The sequence below is a fragment of the Macrotis lagotis genome, chromosome 3 (genome assembly GCF_037893015.1).
Source record: "Macrotis lagotis isolate mMagLag1 chromosome 3, bilby.v1.9.chrom.fasta, whole genome shotgun sequence".
NCBI classification, from domain to species: domain Eukaryota; kingdom Metazoa; phylum Chordata; class Mammalia; order Peramelemorphia; family Peramelidae; genus Macrotis; species Macrotis lagotis.
The window spans coordinates 244,102,816-244,116,795 of NC_133660.1; the positions used below are offsets into that span (position 1 = coordinate 244,102,816).

A 13,980-nucleotide genomic window follows, 5' to 3' on the forward strand; every position below is an offset into this window, starting at 1 on the left:
TGTGAAGTACCATGGTTGCCCAACTGATTGAGGAGGAATCGAAACCATTTAAGGCCAAGAGATTCCCACAGTAGCCAGACATCTCCAACAGTCATGTTTCCTAAACAAAGAAAAAAAATCAGACCCTGGGATGTCTGATTCTGGTGTAGGCAACATGCGTTGCACAGCATGCCCGTCACTATTATAAAGATAATTGTGCAACTCATGTCTCCCATCAAGTGTTTGGTTGGTGTGGTCTTCTTTGTTCATCGAAGGACAAGTATCTATCTATCCTACCTCCTTACTGACTAAGGATCCAAAACTATTTTGGATCCCTCATTTTGGGAAGAGACTTTGTGTGTATATATAAATGTACATGTATGTATAGGTGTGTGTATGTGTGTAAGGGAGGTAAGGTTTTGGGGGGGAGTTATCTTTTTAGTTTTTTTAAGGCAATGGGCTTAAGTGAAGGTCACACGACTAGGTAATTTAAGTGTGTGAGACTGGATTTGAATTCAGGTCCTCCCGACTCCAGGGCCAGTGCTCTATCCACTGCTCCCCCTAGCTGCCCCAAGGGAGATAAGTTTTATGGAGTTTATAAAGTTGGATCTTTGCAAAGAACACAATGGATACACTAATTTGAATATATGTCTAGAGAAAATTCTATGAGGAGTGACTTTAATGGGGAGAGAGTATTAGGAGTGACAGGATACTGGTCTGGGAGATATTTTTGTTCAGTGAGGCTCTAACATTTAGGCAATCAATCACCTACTCTTCCTAGGTCTAAGGGTCCTGGTTTTAATAAGTTGAGACACCTAAAATGTGGTAGTTATCTTTCAATCACTTTTCACTTACATACATGAAGGGCTACACTGTCACAATGCAAGAAAGGATGCCTTAAGCATGTCCTTTATTGACAGAGAAGTTTCCTGACTAGGAAAGCTGTTAGCAGTTGGTGCTAGTGAAAAGAAGGCATCATGGATTCCTGAGTCAAAGGTTCTCAAATGAATACCAAGGTGGGAATGGTGTTCAAAACATATTGGATCCTCACCCCAGAAGAATGCCCCCTCTATTACTGCTTAGAAATGCTTTCAGTATAACTTTTCAACTTCCCTTCAGCATAGGCAGGGTTTTTTTTCAAGTTAACATAATCAGTTATACTGGTTATAGATTTCATAATGACCCTTGTTCTCAAAGAAACAGAGTCAAGTCAATAAGTCAATCATTAAGAATCTACTATGTGACATTGTGCTAAGTGCTGAGGATACCAAAAAAGAAAGGCTAAAAAAGTCCCTGGCCTCAAGAAGATCCAAATTTAATGAGAAAACAGGGAAGCAACTATACATATATAACCTTGTGAAACACACACACATATGTGTGTGTATGTGTAATAAATTGGAGATAATTTGCATTAAGGGAGACCAGGAAAACATCTTCTTGTAGGTTTCTTGTAGAAGATAAGATTTTGTGAAGAAGTCATAAAAGCGAGGAGGCAGAGATGAAGAGAGAGGGAATGAATTCCTGGCATGGGGGATAATCAGTGAAGATGCCCAGAGTCTGGTGATGGAGGTTTGAATAAGGTATAACATGGAGAACAATGGCATAGGATCAGAGCACCAGAGAGGATTAAGATATAGTAAGGTAGGAAAAGAGTAGTATGTGAAAGGCTTTACAAGTCAGATGAATTTGTATTTGATTCTGGGAGAATAGGAAACCACTGGAGTTCATTGAGTAGGGTGGTGACAGGGTTAGAATTGAGCCTTGGGAGGGTCACTTTGACAACTTAATGGACCTTAGGCTGAAGTGAAGAGAGATCTGGGGTAGGCAGACTCATAAGCAGGCTGTCTCCTTAATTTAAGCATGAGGTGATAGGGTAACAACTAGAAGGGTTGCAGTGTCATACAGAAGGGAGTATCTCTGATAGATGGTGAATCTTCAGGATTTGGTAACAGATTGTATACAGGGGGGAAAGGATTGAGGAGAATGAGGGGTCAAGGATGATGCCGAGTTTGCGAGCATGGTGACTAGAAGGATGGTGGTGCCCTGGATAGAAATAGCGAAATTATGAATAAGGGAATATTTAGGTAGAAAGAAAATTAATTTAGTTTTGGACATGGTGATCTTAAGATTTCTATGGAAGACCTAGTTTAAGGTAACTAAAAGGAGATAGGAAAGCTGCAGGTCTAGAGAGAGATTATGGTTGTATAAATAAATCTGAGAGTCATCTGTACAGAGATTATCATTGAATCTATTGTAGTTGATGAGTCCATCAAGTCAAATTATACAGAGGGAGAAGAAAAGAGGGTCCAGAATAGAACCAAGGGCTCTATTCATATTAAGCAGAGCTGCCCTGGATGAAGATTCAACAAGAGACTGAAAAGGAGTGATCAAAGAAGGCGGAAGAGAACCAGGAGAGTAGCATCATGGAAGTCCATTGAGAAGATCATATCAAGGAGAAAGAGTATGATTAACAGTGTCAAAGGCATTAGAGATCAAGAGGATTTTGAAAAGGGCATTAGAATTGGCAATTAAGAGATTCTTGGTTCCTTTAGAGAATATCATTTAAAGTGAATGATGAGAGGGGCAGCTAGGTGATACAGTGGATAGAGCACTGGCCCTGGAGTCAGGAGCACCTGAGTTCAAATCTGGCCTCAGACACTTAATAATTACCTAGCTGTGTGGCCTTGGGCAAGCTACTTAACCCCATTGCCTTGCAAAAAAAACTAAAAAACAAAAGCAAAAACAATAAAATGAATGATGAGGTGGGAAGTTATCTTGCTCAATTAAGAAGACAGGGAGAGGAAAGGAAGGGAAGGGAAAGGTCTAGATGCTGGAAAGATATAGCTCGGCAAACTGACTGTGTTTGATACCCCAGTCCAGTGCACTGGTTTACAGGATAAAAGGAACATTTTTCTATTTCATGTGATAGTGAACCATGTCCCTTAGGATCAAGCCCAAAGCCAGGTTATTGCTGAGGAAAGGTGGCACTGGAGTCCCATTCCCATCATGATTCAACTTGCAGTTTCTTTTCTAATAGGATTTTAAAAAATGTCTTTCCTGATTTAAAATAATGTCCTTCTAGCTAAGAATGAGAGTTTTGTTGTTCTTTGGAAGAATCAGGGAAGGGAAATGTTTAGAAGCACTACAGTTATGATCTGACTTGGCCTGATAGGCCTCCTGAGGAACCCCCATCTTAAAAAAAACCCTTTAAACATTTTCATGAAACAGGAAGGAGAAAATGGAAGCTCAGGTAGGAAATATTCCAGTGGCTAATAGAGGGCCCAGGGAAAGGGACTGATCTGAAAGAAAGAAATGGTTAACTCTGCCACTTCCTCCTCCCTTCTGGTCTTCCATCCTCTTATTTCTGAAATAAGAACTTTCGGTTAAGTGACTGTTCTACAGATGAATCCAAAGTAATTTCAGTGCAATAAATAATTATTAGGTACCTATTATGCTAGGAGAGGCAGCACGGTAGAATGGATAAATAGCCAGGCTTGTGATCAGAAAGGCCTGGGTTCAAGTCTCACTTCTAGGCAAGTAACTTTAAGCTGTAGGTATCACTGAATACTACTGTCTGTATCCTATAACTACCTAGTTGTGGGGCTGTGCCAAAGATGATTGACAATTCAGTAGAAAAAAAGGATCACAAAGTAAGATTGAATAGGAGACAAAAAAGCTACTTGCTACTCATTCTTTTTCTCCTTAAACTTGTGGCTTGGAAAAAAAAAACTTGTGGCTTGGGATTCCTGCAGCGTTACTTTGAGCTTTCAATATGGGATGGAAAGGGAATTTGTCTCCCTTACTCCTCCTTCCATGGTAGTGATAGCTTACACACACAAACACAGACACACATGTACAACACGTGCTTGCCTAAGAGAGCCTGAGCCAAGATTTCAAGTCCCTGGACACCTCTTCTTTCTGTTTCTCTCCTTGAACATGGGTGTTGAACAGTCATCCTGAGATATTTACTTCTCCAGCTTGGGAGAAAAGAATCAGATGCTGCCAACTGGGGATGAGTCTTGCAACAGCAGGGCTTCTCAAAGAAGAGTATGATCTATTTCCAAGAAGCTTTTGTAGCTGAAACGATAAAGTCCAAGGCAGGCCAATAAAGTCCAAGGACATTTTGTTTCGGTCTTTTCATTCCATTGTAGTCTATGAGACACTGCAGATCAGAGAGAAAATCAAATATCTATGCAGCAGTCCTGCATGTATCCCAGAGTCTTTCCTACCTCTTGGGAAAGTTTAGGTATTTGTGTTTTAAGCATTTTTTGTGCTAAAGGAAATAAATAGCTGTCCTGATATTTTTTATATGAGTATCTTTCTAGAGGATGGTCTTAAATCTCTTTGGAAAATCCCTAGACATTAAAGAGTTCTAACCTTTAAAAATTGTTCAACTGCTAAATGGAGTCTTAAAATGAGGGGGGGAAGCCCAAATCTTCTTACCTTGTTTTGAACTCATTCTCCTCCAGGAATGAAAGCAATCATTTGTGGCACAGGGGAGCTTCTGGGATCCAGAAGACCTGAAATAGAAGAAATTCAAGAATAATTGCTAATGAGATCAGGAAAAATTCTGTTTAGAGGTTAAACTCTAACTAGGCTTGAAAGGAACCTAGGGATGCTGTGAGGCAGTAGTGAGGAGAGACTCATTGCAACCATGGCAGATCACCTAAATAGCTGGAATATGTCTGAGGAATATTCAACCAAGGCTTCAGCCGTTGTTTATATGTAAGGGGTACTGTATACCTTGTGGTATGGTCATCATTCATTGACTAACCATATATAGATGTAGAGAGGAAATGAGATGATAATGGTCTGGATTAAGCATTTAGCTTAGCTATAGCAATTATTGGAAAGAGCAGAGGAGCCAGCTAGGTTCTTCAAATCCCACCTCTGCTACTTTGGGCAGGTCACCTAACCTTTCTTAGCCTGTTTGCTCATGAATAAAAGAAACATCACAGACTTGATGACCTCTAAATTTCCTAAATATTTCCTTTACTATTTCTAGCACAAATTTTACTTAATATTTGATTTAGCTTTTAATGAAACATCAGTGATATTTTAAAGAGAATTTTTTTAAAAATAGAATACTAGCTCTGATGCCATCTGTGATGTTGAATAAGTTACATGCTCCCTCTCTTCTTCAGTTTCTTCATCTATAAAATAAAAAAGTTGGAGTGAATGGCTGCTGATGTCTTTCCATCTCTAAATTTATAATTCTTTTTTGTCGGTTTTATACATTGTTACAGGCAATTAATAGAAAAGGAAGAAATGAGAGTAATCCCTTATATGAAGTTTAGATAGAAATACCTGTTGTGAATTGTTGAACACAACAATAATATGACCCAAAGTGTCTAAGCTCCATTTTGGAAATCATTTTTTTTTATACAAAGAACTGATCCAAGAAAAAGTCAATCAAGAGAAAATCAAATAATTAACACCTTAAATGGAAAAGAATCAATGGTACCTTGCCCACATCCCCTTTCCACACACCCTCCCATAACCCCTATGAAACCTGTCACTTTTTAAGGATGGAAGGCTCTGGAAATTCTCATGAATTTCTCTCCAAGATCCTCATTAAAATGCATTTCACAGTGGAGAGTTCAATTAGGGGAATTCCTTGTTTCCATCAGTGAGTGATGGTGATGATAATGTTGATGCTGTGCGTTTGCTGTGTTATTTAAATGTTTATAGCTGTGTCAGATGGGGATATGAACAGCTTTTATAAAACATGGCTACTGAGTTGGATAATCAGGAGAAATAAAAACATGGGTATGTGTGGGTTTACATATAAATATAAAGTATATATAATACACATAGAACATACATATATGTGTATATTTTTGCATAATATTTTTGTCCAGAATTCCACCTACTGAGAGGTTATTGAAGGGAATCCCTAATTCTTGTTCCTTCTATACCAACTGATAGTCATTCACATCATCCAGTAATCAGTTTTTTCAATTTTTAAAATGTTTATATAGAACAAGCTTTGTGCCAGGTCCAAAGATTATCTGATTGGATACTCATAGTAACAATGAAAGCTAGGGACTATTATTATTTTACAGATGAGGAAATTGAGGCAAATGCAAATAGGTTAAGTGACTTGCCCAGTATTACATAGTTAGGAAGTGTTTGAGACCAAATTTTGACTCAGGTCTTCTTGACTAGGGATCCAGTACTTTAGTTGGTGCATTTCAATGTCACCAAATCATCTCAGTGATCAAGGTATCATTCTTTTTGCTCTTATTTTTCCCCCCTTTTCTCTGTCTTTCCTCTTTTTGGAAAGTCTAAGAGCAAGTTGAGAGACTGGACTTTTTCTGTGTAAGCTGACTGAAGCTAAAAACAGAAATGCTTTCTTGGACATAAGCTGGACAATGAAAGATTTATTTCTTTGTAGAATGAACAAGAAAACTGTCAATTCATCCTTTCCCCTATTTGTTTTGATATCTTGATTCTTCCTGAGAATGTTATTGTTAATGACCCTACTCAGATTTTGAGAAAATGTGAACCTCTTGAACCCTGAATGAATAGCACCTGTACCTGAGATTCTACTAATAGATGAAATTCCTGAGTGAAGAAATTCACTCTAACAATGAGGTTGTCTTTGCCTCACTCTTTGAAAGTTCTCTAGAGAACTGATAGGCAAGTGACTTGCTTAGGGTCATGGAGTCAATATAATTCAAAGGTGAGACTTGAACCCAGACTTCCTGGCTTTAATGCCAGCCTTTTATCTACTAAGCCATGGTTACCAGACAAGATACTTTAGGGCAAAGAAGGAGAAGACATCAATGATATAAGCTTGATCCTTTTAGCGATGATATGATTTGAGGATCACCTCCAGAAATGTCCATTTCTATCAGCACTGAGTTCTTGGCATGGCTCTGTTTGCTAACTCTGAGCCTCAGTTTCTTTATCTTGAAGACTAGATCACATGACATTTAAAATCTCTTCCAACGCCAAGAGCCCTGGACAAAAGGATCAAATATTTCTAACTGGCTTTTCAGATGTTCATAACAAATATTATGGAATTTCTTGAGGATCACAGAATATCTTCTTACAGAAGTATGAATGGAGTACTTTTGCATTTTTGCAACTATCTTTTGATGAAAATAAATATTGTACTGAGTTAGGAGTTTCCTTTTGATTCTATTTTCTTGGTTTGACATCATAAAGAACACAAATCCCCAGATGAAGTCTTTGAGGAATAGGATGAAAACAAATTATGGCCTGACCACATTTTGGTGGAGTATAAGTTCCTTGAGGGCAGAAACTATTTCACTTTTGTCACTATGTTCAATATCTTGCCAAATGTAAACATAATTATTTGTGATTATGTGTCATCCCAGTTAGACAAAAATTTAATAAAGACTTGTCTAATTGGGATGACACAATCCCAGATAATTATGCAATTGGCAAGATATGAATCAGTTTTTTTCAATGTTAAGGGACATAAAACAGTAGAGAGAAGCATCATGGAATAGTGAATAGAAAATCAATCCCAGAATTAAGAAGATCTGGGTTCAAGTCCCATTTCTGACACAGACTGACTTTTTGCCCCTTGTCAAACAGTCCTTGGCAATCCCTTGACAATGCATTGCAGAGCTGAGACTTTTTTTGAACTTTCAGAAATATTTTACCTTTCCTGGTTCTTCTACTACAATTGGGGAGACAACCCCCGCACTTTAAACTTCCAGTGAGTGACATAATAGTAAAAAATAAAGGATTAGATTTTGTGTTCCATGTAATCGATGCTCACAGAGCATGGAAAAGGGAGATTTCATCATGGGATGGAATCATCTGAATTGTAGATGTGGGAGAGGATCAGAGGGCAGCTGCTTCTTTCCAGCCTGTGACCCAATCTGTTGTGCAGTTCAATGAAGCAAAGCTGGCAGGGTCAACTTCAGATGGCAGAAATGATTGCCCTTCTATATTCTCTCTGTCTCTGACTCTCTGTCTCTGTTTCTCTTCCATTTTACAGATGAGGAATCAGAGGCTAGAGAGGTTAAGTGACTTGCCCAATATTACTCCACTAGGAAATATCAGTTACAGGATTTGAATTCAGATCTTCTAGAAATCAAATGCATCAGGGGCAGCTAGGTGGCACAGTGGATAAAACACGGGCCATGAACTCAGGAGGACCTGAGTTCAAATTTGACCTCAGACACTTAATAATTACCTAGCTGTGTGGCCTTGGGAAAGCCACTTAACCCCATTTGCCTTGCAAAAACCTAAAAAAAACCCCCCAAAATGAAATCAAATGCATCATTTTATCCTCTTTGCCAACTGACTACCTTAAATATGGGTCTGCAATATGAATACAATATTCCAGCTATATACTGACCAGAATGAAGTACAGTGGTGACATCATCTTCTATGTCATGAATACTACATCTCTCAATGAATTCTGCCACTAAATTTGATTTTGTTTCATTACTAAGTCATACTGAGATTGTAGTTCATTGATCACCAAGTCTTTTACATATGGCTTTTATTCAGCCAAAGACTCCAAAACATCAGTATGTGTGAAATAGTTCAGTTAGCAAGAACTAAACGAGGGTTTCTATGGCTTAATCTTTGTAGGGCCAATTAACATGGCTCTTTTTTTTTTTTTGAAGACAGGCTTAACCTTTAACTGCTATCAACCAGCCTACCAGGGGACTGGATAAGAGGCTGTGGATGACTTGATCCAAAATTATCTTCATTGTTGAAAAGAACTACTCAAAGATGATGTCCTAATGACAGTGGATACAGATGTTCAGAAAGTCTTTTGGCTCTTGCACTTACTTCTCCTCAGCTGAGGTCTTTGTTTAGAACTTGGAGAGAGAAGGGAGAGGTGCTGAGATTTATTTTGCATGCATTTTCTCAAGATCAATATCACAACACCATCAGACTGGCACTATTTTTTTATCCCTAATATAGAAGTGCAGATTCAAGCAAGGAGAAGTTCAATGACTTACCATGATCACACAACTAGTTAGAGGCTGAGGATTTGAAAGCACATTTTTTTCAGAAGCCAAATCTATCACTCTATCCATTACACATACATGATTACCTCTAGACATCTTTCCCCTGTCTCCTTTGTTGGATCTTCATCCAGGCATGTCTGCTAAATGTAGGTATAGCCCAGGGCTCTGTCATGGGCCTTTTTCTCTTCTTCCTCTGTACTGTTTCACTTGGTGATCTTATTAGCTCCCTTGAGTTCAATTAACATAAACATTGCTCATGTCCACTTATCTGAGCCTAACCTTTCTTGTGACTTTTAGTCTCATAATTCTAACTGCCTATGACCATCTGGACTTGGAAGTTTCATAGACATCTTATACTCAACACATCAAAAACTGAACTTACTTCCCCTCAAACTCTCCCATCATCTTCCCAGTTACTCAAGCTAGCAACCTATGTGTTTTAATGGATTCCTAATTTCCCCTCCCCTTTCATCTCCAATATACTTCCAAGTTCTATCAATTCTACCTTTGCAACATCTCAAGAATAAACCTCCTTCTCTCCTGACATGGCTACCACCTCATTACCTCTTGCCTGAACTCGCACAATCAGTGTCTCTGCCTTGAGTGTCTCTCCATCCCTGTCTCTCCTCCCTTTACTTGACAAATTGATAAGTAATGGCCTAACTATATCATCCTCCCCCCTTTATTATTTATTCAGTGAATTCCAGTGGCTCTCTATTACCTCCAGTATGACTATACAGTTCTCTATTTAGCATTCAAAACTATTTATAACTTGATCCCCTCATACCTTTTCAGTCTTATACCTTACTTATCACTGAATATATTACAATAAAAGCAAGAATTACTGGTTTCTTTACCATTCCTAAGACCATCTTTCTCCTGACTATGTATTTTCATTAATTTTCACCCATGCCTGACATTTTCTCCTTCCTCATTTCTACCTCCTGGCTTCCCTGACTTTATTCACATTCCAGTTCAACTCCTATTTTTTTTTAGTTTTTTTTTCTTATGTTTTTTCAAGGCAAATGGGGTTAAGTGGCTTGCCCAAGGCCACACAGCTAAGTAATTAAGTGTCTGAGACTGGAGTTGAATCCAGGTACTCCTGACTCCAAGGCCGGTGCTTTATCCACTATGCCACCTAGCTGCCCCTAACCCTAAAATCTTTTTTTTGTTTGTTTTTGAAAGGCAAATGGGATTAAGTGGCTTGCCCAAGACCACACAGCTAGGTAATTATTAAGTGTCTGAGACCAGATTTGAACCTAGGTACTACTGACTCCAGGGCCAGTGCTTTATCCACTGTGCCACCTAGCCGCCCCACTAAAATCCTATTTTTAAAGAAACCTTTCCCAATCTCCCTTAATGACAATGCCTTCTCCTCTGAGATTATTTCCAATTTATCCTTTAGATGGTTCAGTTGTACATAGTTGTTTACATGTTGTTTGAGGTTGTGAGATCTTTGAGAACAGGAACTGTCTTTTGCCTTTCTTTGTATCTCAGTCCTTAGCGCAGTGTCTTGGACATTGCCTTTACTCAGACTGTTGGTTGACTGCCTTACTAGAAAGGAGAATTATTTTAACAATAATTTTGTCAATGACAAATAATGATTTATTCTGGTCAAAAGTGGAAAAAATGCAACTTAACTTGGATTCTTTACATTAAGATAGCTTCTCAATCACTAGTGAGTTATTCAACCCTATTTTTGCCATTGAATGGGCAGCTATTAGCCCAAGACCATGTAGGATATCACCAACAAAAGGGATCAAAATAGGGTCATGGATCTAGAACTGAAAAGAATCCACAGATCATAGAGCAATCCTCTTGCTTGTCCAAGGCCCTAAGCGGTGTAAGTGGCAGTGGGTAACCCCCAGGGCTCCCTGACTCCAAGTCCAGTCATCTTTCCACCTAGTGAGTTTGCTTCACCAAAGGTTATCAGGGCAGTTGATATCCAGACTCCATGGACCAAGATGAAGCATCTTTCTGGGGGTATAAAAACAGTTAAGTGGAACTGTTGTCCATGTCTCAGATTATGTCAACATGATTTTTTGGATCCTTTTCATTTCCACAATGGGGATGGGGGGAAAAGGAAGGGGGAAAAAGCTTTCCTTGTGAATGTAAGATCAGCAGAGCAGAAAGGCTTTGAAATCATGAAATGTAAATACCCGACTGCTTTGGAACCAAGTTGAAGGAGAAACTGCTGAATTAAATTAACATGGTCTATAAATACAAAGGTTAAAAATTGGAAGCCAATGCTGAAAGGCTTTTGTCCAATGAAAAAATAATCACTGTAGAATATTTTATTTTGTTTAGATTAAAGCCCAGGCTGAAATCACATTAGCTCCAACCTTGCAATATTTATTAAGAAAACCTTTTTTTAAACAGTGTTACAGAGATTTATCTCCATAGGGAATCTCCCCAAGCAAAGTGGGAAAGTGACCCTCTTCTGCTCACTCCTCTATTCTACTCTCCAAGACATGATATATTATGCATCTGGCTGCCTCTTTTTTCATATTCTGGTTACACTGCCACATATTCTTTGAACCTTTCCCACTGCCCACCCATGCCCTCCAATATAAATTTTGTTTTCATTTGAAACAAAGAAGCCAGAGGTAAAAATATTGTACTCCTGGATTAAACTGGTTTTCATTGGAGAATACTTATTTACCAGACTAGGGGGTCCTCAAGGTAAGGAAGTGGTAGTTATATTGAATATAGATATAACTAGAACTTACATGTCTAAAATCTGATTTCTAACTGGAAGTGCTGATGAAACATTTAACATCTATATAGAAAATCATAAGGTCTGCAAAAGCTCTATGTATATTATCTCATTTGATGCTCACAACAACCCTTTAAAGAAGATGCTATTATTATGATACTGTTCTTAAAAATAATAAAATAGGCTAGGACTTGTCCTGGGTCATTGTTGTTTGTCCTTTAACAACAGGGTCAATGTACAGTGTATCCATCTCTGATTGATGAGACTAATACATGCTCAGAAGGTTCTACATAGAATGGGCACAAATGGTCCAAAGAAACATCTGGGATGGAGATGTCTCTAACTTTGCCCATCTTAGGTGTCTTTCTGAGTTGCTGTTTTGCTCATAGAGCATAGCACCTTCTTTGAAGTAAGCATACCCTGTTGGGCAATCTTGCACCTATCCCCTATTTTGATCCCTTTTGTTGGTGATGTCCTACACTGTCTTGGACTAATAGCTGCCCAATCAGTAGGAAGAAAAGAGTTGAATAACTCACTAATGATTGAGAATCTATCTTAATGTAAAGGATCCAAGTTAAGCTGCATTTTTTCCACTTTTGACCAGAATGAATCATTTTTGTCACTGACAAAATTATTGTTAAAATAATTCTCTTTCTAGTAAAGCAGTCAACCAACAGTAATTAAGTAAGGACTATGTTCAAGGCATTTGTTCTGTGTGAGTTATCCATAAAATAGTCTTTTAGGCAAATGTACATTTGGCATTAAAACAACTCGGCCAACCCATAGGAGTTGTGTTCTCTGGGGTGCACAGCCAGTAAGCATCTGAGAAAGGACTTACCTTGTCTGTCTGATTCCAAATTCAGCTCTCCAGTCTCTATTCTACTTATTCTACTTTGCTAATATCAAATAGATATTGTTGGGAAATCCCTAAACCTGAGATCTGAAGAGTAGGGTTCTGCTTTTGGCTGTGACTCCTACCCATGGGGTAGCTCTTCAACATCTGTAAAATGGGCTTCTGTATCACTCACCTTATCTGCATGATGTGAAAGGTATTCCATTCTATTTAAAATCATTTATTAGGGGCAGCTAGGTGGTACAGTGGATAGAGCACCAGCCCTGGAGTCAGGAGGACCTGAGTTCAAATCTGGCCTCAGACACTTAATAATTACCTAGCTGTGTGGCCTTGGGCAAGCCACTTAACCTCAATGCCTTACAAAAAAAAAACCCTAACAAAAACAAACAAACAAATAAATAAATAAATGGATAGATAAATAAATAAAAAGTGAGTAGACAAATAAAGAAAGAAAGAAAGAAAGAATCATTTATTTGGGGCAGCTAGAGGATGCAGTGAATAGAACCCCAGCTAGTCAGGGGGACCTGAGTTCAAATGTGCCCTCAGACACTTAATACTTACCTAACTGTGTGACCAGGGGCAAGGTACTTTATCCCATGGTCCTACAACCACCCCCCCAAAAAAATTAAAATCATTTATTAAGATCATTCATTCTGTGTACCACTAACTCACTAAGCACCAGAAATAAAAAATTCTCCTTCCTTTGAGAAGTTTAATATAAGCATATGTATGTGCATGTATCATGTTACAGGTATTTAGTTGTACATCTTATACATGCATATAATATATAAATGATGTATTATACATATATAGTGTACATATAAATGTAAAAATATGCTTGAAGAAAATCACTTTGACAGCTTTCAGACGATGATTCAGAGTGCAGAGTGATTAAAGAAAGGGTCACTAGAAATACAAGTGTGAATCCTATTTTGGAATGTCTTAAAAGCCAAGCTTAAGACTATATATATATAAATATATATGTATATACATATATATATATAAAAAGAGAAAGGATTTGTATTAAATATATATTTAATACAACTCCTTTCCCTCTTTTTTTCCTCTGGAGTACAGTAGTAATTAGTAGTAATATCACTTATTATCACTGAGTCAATGGATATGCACATTTTGAGGACTTTTGGGTCATGATATATGTATATCAAATTATATTATATTATATACACCATGTGTATATGTATATATATATATATATATATATATATATATATATATATGGTGTGTGTGTGTGTGTGTGTGTGTGTGTGTGTGTGTGTGTGTGTGATGAGCAATGGGGAGCCATCAGAGGGTTTTTGAGTGGGGGAGCAAAATGGCCAGAATGGGACTTAGTTGGATTCTTTTTAGTCATAGCAATGAGTTTGTGCTGATTTAAATGCTTCCTCACCTGGTCCCCTCTTGTGAGCAAGGAGGAGCATCTGTGACATGGCTTAGGCTGCTGTGTGTGG

The 13,980-nt window shown here is 38.2% G+C and overlaps 1 long non-coding RNA gene across 2 annotated transcripts in view; it reads right to left on the reverse strand.

Annotated features, from left to right (window-relative positions):
* Window positions 1-3,218: 3,218 nt before the first annotated feature.
* The window catches only part of LOC141516509 (uncharacterized), a 32,175-nt gene continuing 21,413 nt past the window's right edge, over window positions 3,219-13,980 (reverse strand). For both annotated transcript variants that reach the window (XR_012476716.1, XR_012476715.1), the window contains 2 exons: window positions 4,423-4,499; window positions 3,219-4,141 (listed from right to left, as the gene is read on the reverse strand). This is a non-coding gene — a long non-coding RNA (uncharacterized LOC141516509). The remainder of the gene's footprint in view (window positions 4,142-4,422; window positions 4,500-13,980) is intronic.